Source organism: Equus przewalskii, chromosome 19 (genome assembly GCF_037783145.1).
Source record: "Equus przewalskii isolate Varuska chromosome 19, EquPr2, whole genome shotgun sequence".
Lineage (NCBI taxonomy): Eukaryota > Metazoa > Chordata > Mammalia > Perissodactyla > Equidae > Equus > Equus przewalskii.
Genome location: NC_091849.1, coordinates 11925265 through 11942659, shown reverse-complemented (window position 1 = coordinate 11942659; position 17395 = coordinate 11925265). Strand labels below are relative to the sequence as shown.

Sequence of the window (17395 nt, the reverse complement as noted above, 5' to 3'; positions counted from 1 at the left end):
GCAAACACATCCCTGAGGTCTGTGGGCTCTTTGCAGTGATTGCCTGGAGCTACATGGAGCTCTTCTCTCTTTTCTCTGTCCACTTGTCTATATGAGCACAGGAGGCCCTTTGGGAAAAAGTGTTAACAAGGGGTGCCAGATATTAGGCAGTTCTAGTATTAACGGAATCAATGACAGCATAATTTCTCAGAAGGAAAAGCAATGAATGAACATATACAATGCTTTTTCTTGAATGTATCATATTCAACCCATGTGCAAGAAAATCATTTTCCCATAAAATAAGCCAAGCATGCCCATGGCACATAAAAAGCACCATTTCTCCATCTCCCATAGTAGCATATAGTGAATTGGGTAAGAACTTGGACTAGAGTCAGTCTGTGTAACCTTACTTTGGCAGGTTATTTAACTTCTCTGTGCCTCAATTTGCTTTTCAGTAAAACTGCACGCATTGCATGGGCTTGCTGTGAAGGCAAATTAGTTCATACATTTAAGGTGCTTGGAACCATGCCTGGCACTTAGTAAGCACTGGATAAGTGTTAGACCTTATTGTTGTCACTAACATGATCAGCCCCAGGATAGAGCACATGCCATCTAGTTCTAAATTTATCTTCTAAATTTAGAAAACAAAGAGGAACTGGTTGCCCAAAGTGGAAGGAAGAATAAAGTCGGTTATAAAAAAGAAAAGTGTTGCTTTAAGTCAGATGAATTTCGGAAGAGGCTACAGATCTTGGTCAGTCAGCAGAGCAGAAATCAGTCCACGGTTAGATGCCGTCCAAGAATCATTTGGGTGACAGTAAACATTTCACCATATACCTGGTTCTGTACTCAAGGCAGCAAGTGTCTCCTGCTCTGCTGAAAGCAGGAAACTCAGCTTCACCCAGGAGGAAAGGTTAGTTCAGATCAGGGCTGTGGCCTAACCAGACGGGTGCCTAAGAGGCAGTGCGCCAGGCCCGCAGCTGTGTCCAGCTGATGACCACATGTGCCCTGTGCTCCAATTAGATCAGGGATGGTTGTAGCAACTTTCCTCCTCAAGACAGCTGCTTCTACCATTCATTAGGACTAACCAGTCGGGCCTTTGATATAGGACTCAGTCACATTCAGTGCTCAGATCTGCCACAGCTGGACCTATTATCCTAAATATCCGTTTTCATGACTGACACTGTTCACGCCTCGGAAATGCTCCTCTGTCCTTGAAATAGTAGGTGAGTGCATCTGAATGCTGTGGAAACTTGAGGGTTGCATCCCTGCCGTCAACAGAGGTGAACGCTGCTTCAGATAGGGAGAGTTTAAATGGTGAAATAATTTGGGGGAGAGAAAAGAGAAATTAATGAACATGTCACATTCTTCTGTTCTTGCACAACAAGGCATTGTCTCTCAGGATTGCCTAGCATAGCATCCGTTTCCTTGCCTCTCTTCCTATTGTGGTTCTGGAGGTACTCAGGAATTAGCAAAGGCTTTTCAACAGTTGTACATAGTGTCTAAGAGACATTTTGCTATGTTAAATAATTCACATCATTTTGAATTTATATATACGTCTAGATGTAACTTGTATGTTATCACGATGTTGGCAACTAGATGGATATTGGAAATTAGAATTATGAATAGTCCTTATAAAAATACTTAATAAATTTAAAAGGTTAATTTTTTAAAAGAAGTTTTATTTAAAAATTTGATATTGATTAATCATAATTTCTTTTAAAATAATTTTTATTATATGTTTAGGTTTCATAAATCATAACTTCTCTTTTTCTTTTAATTTTGATAGAGAATTTTAAATATTTTAGGAGAAAAATAAAATATATGAAAATAATTTTAATTTTTCAATTTAAACATTTATTTCAATTTGCTTTTAGATAAAAATATATCGATATTTTGCATACATTGCACACAATTACATTTTTAATCCTTTGGTTTACTCCTGACATAGAACGAATTATTTGAAAATCTCTATTACAACAACATTATTCGTGTCTTTGCTGAAATGAAGGCAAGAAAAATATGGAATACATATAAATAATGCACAAGTTATGCATGTCTTTATTGCTTATCCAAACATTACTGACCTATCTATAAGACATCAAGACATCTATGATAATACTAATTCCATTTTCTTTGGTATTTCTTTTGATAATTTAGATGATAATTTTTAGTCATCTAAAACCTATAGCTTTGCGCATCTTTTATTTTGTCACTGTGAATGTGTGTTTGTTAAGGTAGAAGGCTGGTACAGTCGGTTCTCATTATTCGTGGTAGTTTTCCTCTATCAGGTCCCCTAGAACACCGAATTAGCAAATACTGAACTGTAGCCCTTGGAGAAATAGATGGTTAGGTTCCTGTGAGCCTCTGGTCCCAACGTTTTTGTCCACCAATCAATAAATAACCTTGTTTTACGTGTGTTTCTGTTTAAAGACACCTTATTTAATATATTAATATATATTGCTGATTCATTAACATTGAACTTATGGCCAATGGCACCATAATTCATGCCTGAAAGACGTTTATTTAATACACATTTAAGGCACATCATAGCCTCCTTGAGCTTCGAAACACGACACAGCAGCACGTCAGCACTACTCTTGGGGGCCATTATCAATGGTGAAATCACCAAGAAAAATCACAAAAATGTGAAAAACGTCACCCTAAATAGACTGTTGAAAAGACATTCATTTACAGTACGAGGACTAAAACAAGAAGGCAGAGTGTCGCCTTGTTCACCCTCAGGGGGAGTGTGCATCTTGGGCAACTTGAATTTTTTGTTTCTCCGTGGGTGTCCACGAACGACCATGAAACCCTTGAGAGCACTGATTTCCAGTTACAAATAAATTTTAGACAGTAGGCAAATTAAAAAATACAGAATTCACAAATTATGAGGACCAGATGTACCCATTTTATATAGTAGTTTGCTAGCGTGATTTAGAATTTTAAATATCTAGTCATACTGTATGTAAACTTCTGCTTGTACTCTTTGGCCCCATGAATGTGAGGAATGGGAGGGAATTAACAGAAAGTTTCTAGATAAGAAAGTTATAAAAAAAAGAAAAGGGAGGAGAAAGGGCTCCATGAGTGGGTAAGCGAATAGAGGAGGGTCCGTTCTGAGAAGATCCCGGTGAGTCCCTTTACGTGGCACACCACAGGGTAATAAATGGCTAAATATCAGGATTCAGCAACTGGAACACAGCATTTGTTGCTGAGGTTACATATTTTGGTATGTTTCATAAATTTACGTAAATATCAGAAGAGGGATAATTCATTTTAGAAGAGAGCTTTTCAAAAGAGGCTAATTTAAATCCTAATGAAAATCTGCTGCAGCCAATGCTCTAACAGAAAAAGTTTAAAAAGAACCAAAATTCACTTTGCTCTTTTTCTGACTGCATCATGAATTTCTATATTAAATGAATATGTTTCTCGACACTGGTAAAATAAGAAAGTATTTTGTACTCAAAGCAGGGAGATGTGTGTTAGTTGTTGCATTTCAGACAATGGTAAGCAGTTTTGTGCCACTGGATGAGAGAAAATGATTCTTGATGCATGGAATGGACACCAGAGATTAGGCAAAGATAACCAGAACCAGGCAACTCTTTAGGAATGGCCTCCAAAGCTGGCCCCAGACAACTCCAATTTCTCAGATGATAGCAGTACAGAAAGAGTTGTAAATTAGTTAACTGTTTAGAGGCTAGAGGATGTCGTAACCATGGTAACCATGGATGTGTGTGCCCATGGCGGGGGGGGGGGTGTTTGTGTGAGTGACAGAGAGAGAAAAGAGAGAGAGACTGATAGATGGTGCACACAAGTTGATGACTGGACAGACGTTATTTAAGAAAAAGTCATCTGTAGTCCCATTTGTCTATTTTTGCTTTTGTTGCCTGTGCTTTTGGTATCATATCCAAGAAATCTGCACGTCAAAGGGAACAATTAACAGAGTGAAAAGGCAACCCACAAAATAGGAGAAAATATTTGCAAACCTTCAAATATGTGATAAGCAGTTAATATCCAGAATATATAAAGAACACCTACAACTCAACAACAACAACAAAATAACCTGATAAAAAACGGACAAAGGACTTGAATAGACACTTCTCCAAAGAAGTGAATAGACACTTCTCCAAAAAAGATATACAAATGACCAATAAACACATAGAAAAATTCAACATCACTAATCATTAGAGAAATGCAAATCAAAACCATAATGATATCACCTCCTCCAATCAGGAAGGCCATATGAAAAAAAAAAGACTCAGAAAATAACAAGCGTTGGAGAGGATGTGAAGACATGGGAACTCTTGTGCACTGTTGGTGGGGGTCCAAAATGGTGCAGCCACTGTGGAAAACAGTGTGGAGGTTCCTCAAAAATTAAACATAAAATTACCATATGATCCAGCAATTCCACTTTGGGGTGCATACCCAAAAGACTGAAAGCAGGATTTTGAAGAGGTATTTGCACACCGATTTTCTTTGCAGCATTACACATAATAGCCAAGGGGTGGAAACAACCCAAATATCTATCGACGGATAAATGGCTTAACAAAATGTGGTATATACATACGATGGAAAACTGTTCAGCCTTAAAAAAGAAGAAAATCCTGTCACATACGACAACATGGATGAGGACAATATGCTAAGTGAAATAAGCCATTTAAAAAAAGACAAATTCTTTCTGATTCCATTTATATGAGGTATCTGAAGTAGTCAAATTCATAGAAGCAGTACAGTGGTGGTTGCCAGGACTAGAGGGAAGGGAAAATGGAGAATTGTTGTTCAATGAGTATAGTGTTTCAGTTTTGCAAGAGGAAAAATTTCTAGAGATCTGTTGCACAAAATGTGAGTATACTTAACACGATACACTGTACGCTTAAAAATGCTTATGATGGTAAATTTTATGTTATTTGATATTTACCACAGTTAAAAATAAATGTAATATGTAAAAATGATCCAAGTCATCTGTAAAAGACTAGGCAGGAAGGGGCCACCTTCCACCCTAGTCTTTCTGAAATGAAACACATCCACAGAAATCTCATTGAGCCTTAGAAAAATTATCCCTATGTGAAGGAAGAAACAGTTTGAGCCAATATAATGAAGAACTGAGTTGTTGTTTACTGGAAATGGTCAAAAACAGGCTAAAAGATCAGCTAGTAAGAAATTTGTATAAGGAGTTAGTCTTGGGTGGATGATTGAAAAATACACAGTCTTCAAGATCCACACCATCATTATCTATAATGATTCTGACTTTTTGCTCAGTTCTTTTTCTCATTTTTCAGTGTACTATTCAGAGATTATCTTAATACTAACTTATTTTTCATAATGACACCAAAGCAACGCCAATTTATTTGAAAGTAATTTACAGTTGCTAAACAATACCTCTGTCTGTGTTGTCTTACTACCAACACAACACTGTGTTCTTCAGAGAAAATCTACGAGTACTTAATTAGGTTCCTGTTATCTGGAAAAATTTCCAAGCAACACCAGTGATTAGAATTCTTGTCTTTACTTAAAATAGTGGCATTAAGGTAATCTAAAGTAACTGTCATACTTGGAATGAATTTCATGAAGCTAATTTTGATGTGACAGGAAAATACAATCCTAATGAAAGAGGAAAATTTCATTTGACTGGCTATGCTTAGGAATCTAATGGCTTAGGTGGGTCAAGGTTAGTTCTCCTTACTATTTGTTCTTATCATTGGTGGTAGTAGTTATCTCCCGATGCATATCAAATAACCCCCAAATTTAGTGGTTTAAAACAACATTATCTCACAGTTTCTGTGGGTCAGGAAATTCTGGTCCATAGCTTAGCTGGATCCTCTGCTTCAGCTTTCTTACAAGGCTGTAATCAAGGGGTCGGCTGGAGCTGTTGTCGTCTCAAGGCTTTATTAGGGGAGGATTTGCTTGCAAGGTTACTCACACAATTGTTGGAAGCATTCAGTTTCTTGCTGGCTGTTGGCTGGAGGTGCCCTCAGTTCTTGGCATGTTGGCCTCTCCATTAGGGCACCTCTCATGGGATCTGGATTCATCAAAGCAAGAAGAGCCCAAAAGAGAAAGCCAGCAAGATGGAAGTCATGGTCTTTTATAGTCTAGTCTCGGAAGTGCGGCCTATCACTCTTGCTATATTCTGTTCTTTGGGAGCAAGTCACTAGGTCTAGCCCATATTCCAGACGAGGAGGTTACACAGGGCACGAAGGCCATTAGGAACCATTTTAAAGACCACCTATCACATCTGCGTTTACACAGATGTGTTTCATTTGGGCTTACATGTCTATTCGATTTCTAAAAGAGAAAAAAGAGATTTGTAAGAGGTAGGTGGAAAAGTAACAGTGGAATCAAAGGTGTATTCATGGAAATGGGCTGCATCTGATGAATACTGAGAGAGGAGAGCTGGGGCTGGGCGCTCAGAAATTACTGGGATTCTAGCCGCTAAAATGATATGGTTTCATAGCAAACCTTCAGGGCCTGGAGAAAAGATCCATTGTTGGCAAAAGATCCACTAATGCCTTTTAAATATCTGAAGTGATATCATATAGAAGAGGATTATAATATTTTTTCTGGTTCCAGAAAATAAAAACAGGCCCAATGGGTGGAAATTACTAAAAGGCAAACTTCTGCTCAATGTAAAGAAGTACTTTCTGGCTGGTGGAGCTGTTGCCCAGTGGAATGGGCACCCCAATAGAGGGGTGCCCGACTGCAATGGAGTTGTTCAGGTGAAAGCTGGGTAGCTGCAGATAAAGAAAGGGGTGTAGGGGATATTTGGACCCCTATTCCTACTGTTGGTTCCTTTGCCCCTCAGCTTCCCTGCCCCGGGAGGTACTCGCATGAGGGAAAACAGTCAGACGAAATGAGGGATTGATTGGTTAATGGCTGAGCAAGGACTCCATCATGCCTAAGACAGGGTTGCTCCTACAGGTAATCTTGGAGCATGAGGCACATGTAAGATGAAGAGGTCAGCTCTCCTCTCCCTCACCTTCCCCCAGGCAGATGGCTGAGACTGCAGGCCAGGCACCGTGCATTTAATTAACCGGCCCCACAAAGACCGGAATCGGGAGCACTTTTCTGGAGGCCAGAACCTGCGAGTCTGCACATCGAAATGAAGGAAATAGAGCTCTACCTTAGTCTTCACTATTCCTGCTTGGTATTCTGGTGTGTGGATATTTAATCAATCCACTACTGATGAAGGTGCTTTTAAAATATCGAAACGAAATAAGGTAACATTTGCATATAGAAAAAAATCAAATTACAGAAGTGATTCAAGAGGAAAATCTAAGTCTTTCATAAGAATTATTTATGGATGTTATTAGGTAATTAGGTAATGAATTTACATAGTGCAAAAGGAATGTCTTGGGTAATGTCACTCCTACCCTGCATCTTTCACCCGCCCGTTCTGACTCTATAGGTAGCCAGTATTTTTATTGCAGTAAATATACACAATATAAAATTTACCATTTGAACCATTTTAAATATACAGTCTATGGTATTAAGTACATTCCTTTTGTTGTGCAGCCATCACCACCATCCATCTCCAGAACTTCTTCATCTCCCCAAACTGAAACTCTGTCCCAATTAAACAATAACTCCTCATTCCCCTCTCTCCCTCAGCCTCTGGAAACCTTTATTCTAGTTTCTATCTCTATGAATTTGACTATTCTAGGAACTATTCATTTAAGTAAAATCATATAATATTTGTCCCTTTGTGTCTGGCTTATTTCAGTTAGCAGTGTTTTCATGGTTCTTCCATGTTGTAGCATGAGCCAGAATTTCATTTCTTTTTAAGGCTGAATAGTATCCATTGTACGTATACACCACATTTTGTTTATTCATTTATCTGTCAATGGACATTCAGGTCATTTCCACCTTTAGCTATTGTGAATAATGCTTCTATTAACATTTGTGTACAAACATCTGAGTTCCTACTTTTAATTCTTTTGGGTATATACCTAGAAGTGGAATTGCTAGGTCATATGGTAATTCTATGTTTAATTTTTTGAGGAATATATGTAGCCACTGTTACTATTTTCTTGACTCTTTTAGTAAGTCTTTATGCAGATAGAGCAAAAACAAAAATATGCACTCATTTCCACCTTTCTTATACAAAAGACAGCATACTGGATTGATACACCATTAACAATATTTTCTGAAGATATTTTCTAATCAGTACCCAGAGAGCTTCCTCATTTTTTTTTCTATCTTTCTTTTGGGGAGCTGGATAATATCTGAGTGGCTGTGTTATAGTTTATTTAAGCAGTCCTACGCTGAATGACATTGTTTTACTGTAACAGAAATGTCACAATAAAAAATCTTGTGCATATATAATTATTTAAATATGTGGTGTATGTGTAGGATAGGTTCCTAGAATTGGATTACTGGGTCAAAGGGTAAATGTGTTTTCAGTTTTGGTAGATATTGCCAAATTGTTGCCCCTAGGAGATGAGCAAATTTATATTCCTTACTGGCGCAGGATGAGTTTCTGTCATTTCACATATTTATCAGGGATTTCAGATTTTTGCTAATCTACTAGATGAAATTTGGTAACTCAGTATAGTTTTAACTCGCACTTCTTTTAACACTAGTGACACTAAGCAACTTTTCGTGTTTAAAGGCTGTTTTCATATTTCTGTGAACTTCCTGTTAATATTCTTTGCCCAGTTTTCTACTGATTACTGTCCATTTTCTTACCGCCATCTAAGAACTCGTTATACACTTGGGAGATTAGCTGTTTGCCTGTGAAATGAGTTAGAAACATTTGTCCCGATTTGTCATTTTTCTTGTGACTTTGCTTATGATGTTTTGCCCTGAAAAAGTACTGATTTTTAAATAGTTGAAATTAACTATCTTTTCCTTTTTGGTGCCTGGGTTTTGAGTCATAGTTACAAAGGACTTCTGAGTTCCAAGGTTATAAAGGATATTGCCTATGTATTCTTTCTGTACTTTCAATGGCTTTCCTCTTTTTCCTTTTTTCAACATTTCATTCCTAGATATTTTTGGAGTTATCTGGAATACAGTGAGAGGTACAGATCCTCTTATTTCATTCTAGATCGTTACTTGGTTATCCCCAAAACATTTGCTAAAAACTCCTTCCTTACCCCATTCATTTGCAGTATCATCTTTATTATGTACTAATTTTAGGATGTATTTTGAACTATGCATGGGTCTCTGTTCTTTTCATTTTGTCTGTATTCATGCCACACTACCACACTGTTTTTTTTGTTGTTGTTAAAGATTGGCACCTGAGCTAACAACTGTTGCCAACTTCTTCTTCTCTTTTTTTCTGCTTTATCTCCCCAAACCCCCTCGTACATAGTTGTATATCTTAGTTGCTGGTCCTTCTAGTTGTGACATGTGGGACGCTGCCTCATTGTGGCCTGATGAGCGGTGCCATGACCGCACCCAGGATCCGAACCTTGGGCCGCTGCAGCGGAGCGCGCAAACTTAACCACTCGGCCACGGAGCCGGCCCCCTACCACACTATTTTAATTATTGAAGTTTTATAATGCACTTTGATACTTAGTATGACTAATAGCTGCTCTTCTTTATCACAGTTTTTCTGGCTGGCTGGTGTTTTCATTTGAATCACGTTACATTTGTAAGTTAACTTTGGCAGAATTGACATCCTCATGATACTGAGTCTTCTAATTTAATACATTACATCTTTCCATTTGTTTGTTTTTACTTTTGTATCCATCACGAATAATTTAGAATTTTCCTCATAAAGGTTATACATATTTCTAGTTAAGTTTCTTCTTGGTAATTTATCTTTTGCTACTTTTGTAAATATTGCCATTTTTACACTTTATTAAGGCTATTGATTTCTGATATGTTTTACTAACTTACCGAACTAATTTATTGTCTGCAACAGTTTTTTCAGAAGATTCTTTGGGGTTTTACAGTTACATAAATGTGACATTTATGAACAGTGGTAGTGTCTCCTCCACCTTTCCAATTCATGCCTCTAATTTATTTGTCTTATTAAATTGCATTGTTTAATGCTTCCAGGAAAATAGGAAGAGCAATAGCTATAAAGGGGATCTATATTAAGTTCTTTAGTTGTATACTTCCTCAGTTACCTATTTGAGACAGTATCTATTGACTTCCGTTACCAAAAATTAAAAGACTTTTGCTCTACCTTGCTTAGATGCACTATTTCATGACTATCTTTGGATTAGTCATGCAATCTTTTATTGCCAAAGTTTATAATATTTAAACTCACTTAGTAATCTTTAACTAAGCCTTACATGCTTTGTTCTTAGATATTTATTATAAAAGAGTACAGTCGACCCTTCGTATCTGCAGGTTCTGCATCCACAGACGCAACCAACCGAGGATTGGAAGGTTTACAATGGTTATGTCTGCACTGAACACGTCCAGACATTTTTTTCTTGTCATTATTCCCTAAACAATACAGTATAACAACTATTTATATAGCATTTACATTGTGTTAGGTATTGTGGGTAATCTAGAGATGATTTAAAGTATACAGGAGGATGTGTGTAGGTTATATGCAAACACTACACTATTTTACATAAGGGACTTGAGCATCCATGGAGCTTGGTATTGGAGGGGGTCCTAGAACCAATGCCCCTTGCATACTGAGGGATGATTGTACTTAACTATTATGATTATATAAGTGTTATTCACAAAGGGATCCACAGAAGAGTTACATGATCCTTTGCTACTAACCTTTGCTGCTCCAAAGAGAATGTCCAATCAACATCTTTTTGACTCTTTTTAAATTTGTTTCCAGTCTTGTTCACCTTTTCTAGGTCACACTTCACTGTTATTCTTTCTTACGTCTCGTGGTACTCTCCTTCGAAAATTTCTTTATTTCTGGAATAACTCCTCAGATAGTATTTTTATGGGGGATATATGAGTAGTGTCCGTTTTGCATTATTGCATGTCAGAAAATGTCTTTATTTTACCCTTGTGCTTTATTGATTATTTGGCTGGGTATAGAATTCAAGAACCAAAGTCAATTTCCATCAGAACGAAGGCTTTGTCATTTTGCCTTCCAGAGTCTACTGTTGCTAATTGGAAGTCTGATACCAATTTGCTTTTCATCCGTTGGCATGTAGCCAGTTTTTCTTACCCTCTGGGGAAGTTTTTAGGATTTTCTATTTATTCTTTGGCATTCTGACATTTCAGCAATTTGAGTCCAGTGGTGGGTTGTTTTTTTTAATCCACTTGCTTAATCCTCAGTAGATATTTTTAATATAAAGACTTGTAACTTTTTTCAACTCACAACAACTCTGTAAAGCATGATTATTATTTTCAATTTACAAATAAGGTTTAGAGAGGTAAGACAATCTGCCCTAGGTCACTACCTGGGTTCTCCACTGTGTTATACTTGGAGTGACTTGAAATATACCTGAAGGCCATAATTAAGATTGGTGCAAAGAATAAAATACTTTGATTTTAGATTTAGAATGTTGGATGGATGCTGCCTTGAAATTTTGGTGTTCATGACCGTAATGATTAATACGTTGATAAGTTCATATTTGCAAGTTCTATCTACTGTACTAAAAAAAGAAAAACACTTGAATAGTTATATCTCTGGGCCCCCTCCCTGATTATAGCCCAAGCAAATCACTTCTTTTGTGGGGCCCTAAAGGGGAGAAGGAAGAGGAAGGCACGGAAACAGGATTTGCTGAGGAAGCAAAAGTTGAATTTGGGGTTCATCTTGTAATCGAACCCTCCCTTTTGGAGGGAAAATGTAGGCTGAAATATATACTATATATCTCAGGAATTCATAGTTTATTTTCTTAGAAACGAATTGGAATAATAAACCGATAGAGGCAAGACCATGTGGTCTCAACATGTGACAGATCATCAAGAATTTATGAGTCATCATGTTTTTAAGCCAGGGAGTTCCCTAAGGTCATGTTGCAAATCAGTGGTAGAGTAAATAATAAGTATTTTTTAAAACATATTAAATTCCTTTCCCATAATATCAACTGAAGACATATTTCCTTGTCCCTTTTCTCCATAGGCAGTCGGGAAAGTTGCCATGACTAACAAGGAAAGCACCAAATTCCCTTTAAAGTACTGAACTTTTTAAGCCATAAGTCTGATGAGCTAGAGTCTCCCGCTCCAACTGGTGGTCAGCTCCCCGCCTTATGTTGTATTCTCAGAGAGAGGGTATGTTGTATTCTCAGAGCAAAAGGATCACTCTTTTTCCAAAAGCCACTGGTAGCGTTCTGGTATATTATGGACAACATTCTCGATTGGGTGGAGTAAAATGCAGCGTTGTGATACACAGCCAAGATGCTCTATACCAGGTCTCTCAGCCTCAGCACTGATGACATTTTGGGCCAGATAATTCTTTGCTGTGGGAGGCTGTCCTGTGTATTATAGGATGTTTCGCAGCACCCTTGTCCTTTGCCCACTGGATGCCAGTTCTGAGAACCACAGATGTCTTTCAGACATTGCCAAATGTCCCCTGGGAGGAAAATAGCCCCTAGTTGAGAACCATTGATCTACACAGATCCGATAGAAAAAGTCTTTTAGTAAATAACTATGGAAAATCCATAACAGGTTTTCTAAAATACATTCTGCTTTTCACACTGGAATCTTTGAAGATTATGTGTTAAAACATAAACATTTCAGGCTCTGGAAAGAGGCGAAAATCTTTCTATTAATACAGAGAACTCTTGGGACCATCAGATAGCAATACTGAAATACACAAAATAAAATTCTGTGTGTGGCATGAGAAATAATTTTCTGAGCAGATTATTAATCTCAGCCTTGTGTTGTGAATAGCACAAACACAGCAATTAATCTCTCTGTGCATGCCTTTATGCTATGTAGTGTCTAAACATGATCAAAAAATATATTCTTACTTTGAAAATAGAACAACCATTCGTAAAGATGATTCAGTCAGCAGGATGCTGTCGTTGGTGCTGCCTAAATTCTATTTTTGTTGAGCGGAGTAGCTGCCTTAAAAAAGAGACACTGAACCTTAGAATATGTTAAACCACTTTTGCTGCACATTTTTCCTTGGATAAATTTGCTTAATGGTCATAACTTATGCCCTGAAAGATAATCTTGTGCCAAATGTTTGAAAGGTGAATAAAGGAATTACTCAGTCTAACTAGGAGGCTGAACTAGAGCAATTTTTAGAAAAACATTTGAATTTTTTGCCTAATACTGACATTGCTTCTGCTTACTGTATTAAAAACGAAATGCTGCCTATGAAAGGAATTTTCTGTTTTAATATTGACCCAATATCTCTCTCTTAGGTGGGGGTTGGAGAGAGGAAGGTAGAGGTAGGGACATGGGGGCAAGGGCATAGTGAGGACAAGTAATAAAATGTATATTGTTTCTAGTGAAAAAAAGGGAATCTGTAAGTGAAAATAGTTCATTTGTAAGTTCAAAGTGTTATTATACATTAAGCTTTTTAAGAACATTAGATCCTTAGTCATATATAAATAAGCGGGTGTATGTGCATATATCTATGTACACACATATAATACATATATACACACATATGTATGTATATATGCATATTTTTGGTCTCTGTCTAGTCCTGAAACGCCACCATTACAGAGCTCAATGGAAGATGAATATTATTTAATTTGTGGGGTGATGGGATTGTGAATGAAATTGTTCTATCTATTATTTAGTGTTTCAATAACACTTCCATAATGCCATCTGCCAAATCAGTCAATCAGTTTATCAGTCAGCCAGTCGGCCTCAAAGGATTCAGCGATAAGGCTCATGAGCTTCCCGAAGGAGCACGTGTCCAAAGCTTTGTTGGAAAAAAACACACCAACCCAGGAATTATGATTAAAATGCTCTTCTTTAGGCAGCATTTCTGAATGTTTAGAGATTCTTATTTAGAAGAGGAATAAACAAAGAACATGCACATTTCCCAAGAGATTGGACAAACACGGAAAGCACCTTTTTTAATAGCACGACAAAGAAGATGAGAAGCAAAGTAAGAAAAAAGCCAGCACAAAATGAAAGGAGGCTGTGCCTGACAGAAGAAGTTCAAGGCTTTGATAAAATCGAAAGAATCCATTTTCAGGCTTGTGCCCCGTCTAACCTGTTAGAAAGAGAAAGGGCGTCTTTTCCTTTTTCCTGGCTCAGAAAATAGAAAATTCAAAAGAAAACTTGAAATGAAGAAGCAGCAAAGGTTACGTAGCTTCTTCATAATAGATATAGTAACTTCAAAGGAGGCCTCATGAAGGAAATCCAGAAATGCTCCTAAAAAATAAATAAATAACGTTTCCTTGAGATGCGATTGCACCAAGGAAAGCAAATGAAGGAATTGGTGTGTTAGATATTGGTCTTTCAAGCTAGAGCAGTGTGAGAACCCTTCAAGCTGCCTTCTGCAAGCCCCAGAATGGAGAGCAGCTTATTTTCCCCACGGCGGGGCGGGGGACTGGGGTAGGAAGGGGCTTCAGGTTCATCTTTTAACCCTGTTCCCTCCTCCCTCCACCCCCATTCTGCACTCCTTCAGAGAAATAGAAGGAACTTCATTTGCTCTGCAAACCCCAACTAAAATGCATCTGCTTTACATACTTCTAATATTCTGAGTGTGAAATACTAACTATAAATATATGAAGGAATGGATGTAAAGTGTTTTTTATACCAAAATGTGTTATGCAAAGTGGAGTTATTAATATTGGGAAAATAACCCGCATGAAGACCTGGTAATCAAAAGTTTAAATCTGCCTCTCTTGTTAGTGGGAAACATTTCTGAAAGAAACCCAAAGGGGCAGCACAGAATTTTCTGTGCGCTCCTGTCTTTGATGATTGTTTTCATTCATGTAATCATTTGGATATTCAACCACGTAACCCATTATCCGTGTATGTAAATAACTTTTTAAAATCTTTAGGCCAGCAGAATTCTCTCTGGTCCTCCTGTATTTTCCACCACTTCCACCGCATCTCAATCCACTTTCTCTATACTATTAGGTTAAGAGTACATTCTATCTTGGACTAAGAAAAGAAGAATGCTCAGATTGCCTCTCAAAAAGACTTTGTGGAAAAAAAAAAAAACCCACCAGAAATATTTCAGGAAAAGTATAGTCCATGATATATCTGTTTTTGCTGTGTTATAAAGCATCCTAAAACTCAGTGGCTTAAAGCAATAATCATTCCTTAGCTTACAATTCTGACAGAGCAATGTGGATTGGGCTTAAATGAGGAGTTGTGCGGGTCTTGCTTGGGCTCACTCATTCACCCTTGGTCAGTGGGCAGACCATCTAGGGGCTGTTCAGTCTAGAATGGCCTTACTCATATGTTGCCTACGGGTGTTGTCTGTTGGCTGGGGTGAGAGGGCTCACTGGGTCAAATGCCTCCAACAAGATAGCCCAAGGCTCAGCCCCCATACACTGCTGGGGGAAATGCAACAAGTGCAGCCACTATGGAAAACACAATGGAGATTTCTCAAAAAACTGAAAATAGAAATACCATATGACCCAGCCATCCCACTACTGGATATCTATCCAAAGAACTTGAAATCAACAATTCAAAGTGACTTATACACCCCTATGTTCATTGTAGCACTGTTCACAATAACTAAGACATGGAAGCAGCCCAAGTGTTCATCAACTGATGATTGGATAAAGAAGATGTGATACATATATACAATGGAATACTACTCAGCCACAAAAAAGACAAAATCGTCCCATTCACAACAACATGGATGGACCTGGAGAGTATTACGTTAAGTGAAATAAGCCAGATGGAGAAAGACAAACACCAGATGACTTCTGTCATATGTGGAAGATACACATACACATGGACAAAGAGAACAGTTCAGTGGTTACTGCGGAAGGGAGCTGGGGCGTGGACAAAGGGGATAAAGGGGAACACTTACATGGTGATAGACTAGTAATAACATACAGCTGAAATCTCACAATGTTGTAAACTGTATGAACTCAATAAATAAAAGAAAAATAGCCAAGGTTCGTGGCAGTTTTGGGATCCCCGGGGACAGCAATAGAGAAGGCCCTGACACGCAAGGGCTTTTCAGGCCTCCACTTTAATCAAAAGGAGTTATATAGGAAAGCCTAGATTCGAGGGGTTTAGAAATAAACTCTTGATGGGAGATGCTACTAAGTCATATTGCAAAAGAGTGTGCATAAAGGAATAGGAAAAGTTTTTGGCCATTTTTGCAATCTACCTTATATGGCTACTGGTATATTTTTAAATTGAGGTTAGAGGGCACATTAGAAATTTGTTCAGACCAATCTCCCATGAAAAGATTGAATCAACAAGTGGCATGCCAATCATTGCTGTTATTATTATAAGTCCCTTGGTTGTAATGAAATGTGGTTGTATTTACATAACTTCCACATATTGGTGTCAGCTCTACCTGTGAAACCAGACATACAGATCAAGTAAGATCTTACTTCCGTGCCTTGCAGGACACTTGATCCTGTCCGAACATCCATAAGACATTTGGCCCATGCCAAACGTCCTTGGTATTTGGTCTTGTCCAAAACCATTTGACATGGACCAAAAATGCTCGTGGACATTTTGGACAGGACCAAATGTCAAGGACATTTTAGTGTAGACCAAATGTCTTATGGACGAAATATCTTACAGATATTTTGGACAGGACCAAATGTCTGCTAATCCTTCCATGTGACAGCCTTTCTGATATGTAAGATGGCTGCCTTGGCCCTTGGACTATCCCCTTCTACAGGCTGTTCATCCTAGATCTTTCCACTGCTTTTCATGAGATATAGTTGCAAAGCCTTAAGTATTCCACTTCTGTTCCTTCACCTCTGGCCCAACTTGAAAGTCTGATGTCATTCTGAGCTGAAAGCAATATTCCAGGAGTGCTCTGCCAGCATGCAGAAAACGGACCATCTTTTCCTTCATTCTATGGTCTTTATTTCCCTTAAGGAAACTTTAGATCACTGTTAATTCAGATTGTATGGGGACCCACAAGTTTCCCAGTCTATACACAGATGCTGTTGCAGAAGAAGATCCTTAAATTCTTGTCAAATTGCATCTTACGGCGTTAGTCCCGTTTTTTCCCAGTTGCTACGTCCTGTCAGGATGCATTTACTGGCTTGCAAAATATTTTGATGACACAGATGTCAGCCGTGAATTCAGTCAATGTGCTTTCTGGATCTTCATTTGAGTGTTGGATAAGCTGTTGAATAGGTCAGAGATGAGGACAAAACTATCGCAAGACATCGGGAACCTACTTTCATTTCCAACTAACTGGCACCAAGACAATTGGTCTAATGGTGCCATCATCTTGCTTTCATGTGTCTACCTCGTTTCAGGGTGGAGCATTTGACTTTGTCTAATTTATCCCTAAAATCTAGTTACATCTCATTCTTCTCATTCACTAGACTAGTTAACCTGCTCCACAAGAATTGAAATGAGTGTGATTCCTGGTGAAAACTACTTCCTTTTACTAAATCTTCACAAGATATCCCTTAATATAATTATT

The 17395-nt window shown here is 38.0% G+C and overlaps 1 long non-coding RNA gene across 1 annotated transcript in view; it reads left to right on the top strand.

Moving 5' to 3' along the window:
* The first annotated feature begins 1039 nt into the window (after positions 1–1039).
* LOC139077253 (uncharacterized) overlaps positions 1040–17395 on the top strand; it is a 30571-nt gene continuing 14215 nt past the window's right edge. Inside the window, exon 1 of the long non-coding RNA XR_011529606.1 lies at positions 1040–1202. This is a non-coding gene — a long non-coding RNA (uncharacterized lncRNA). The remainder of the gene's footprint in view (positions 1203–17395) is intronic.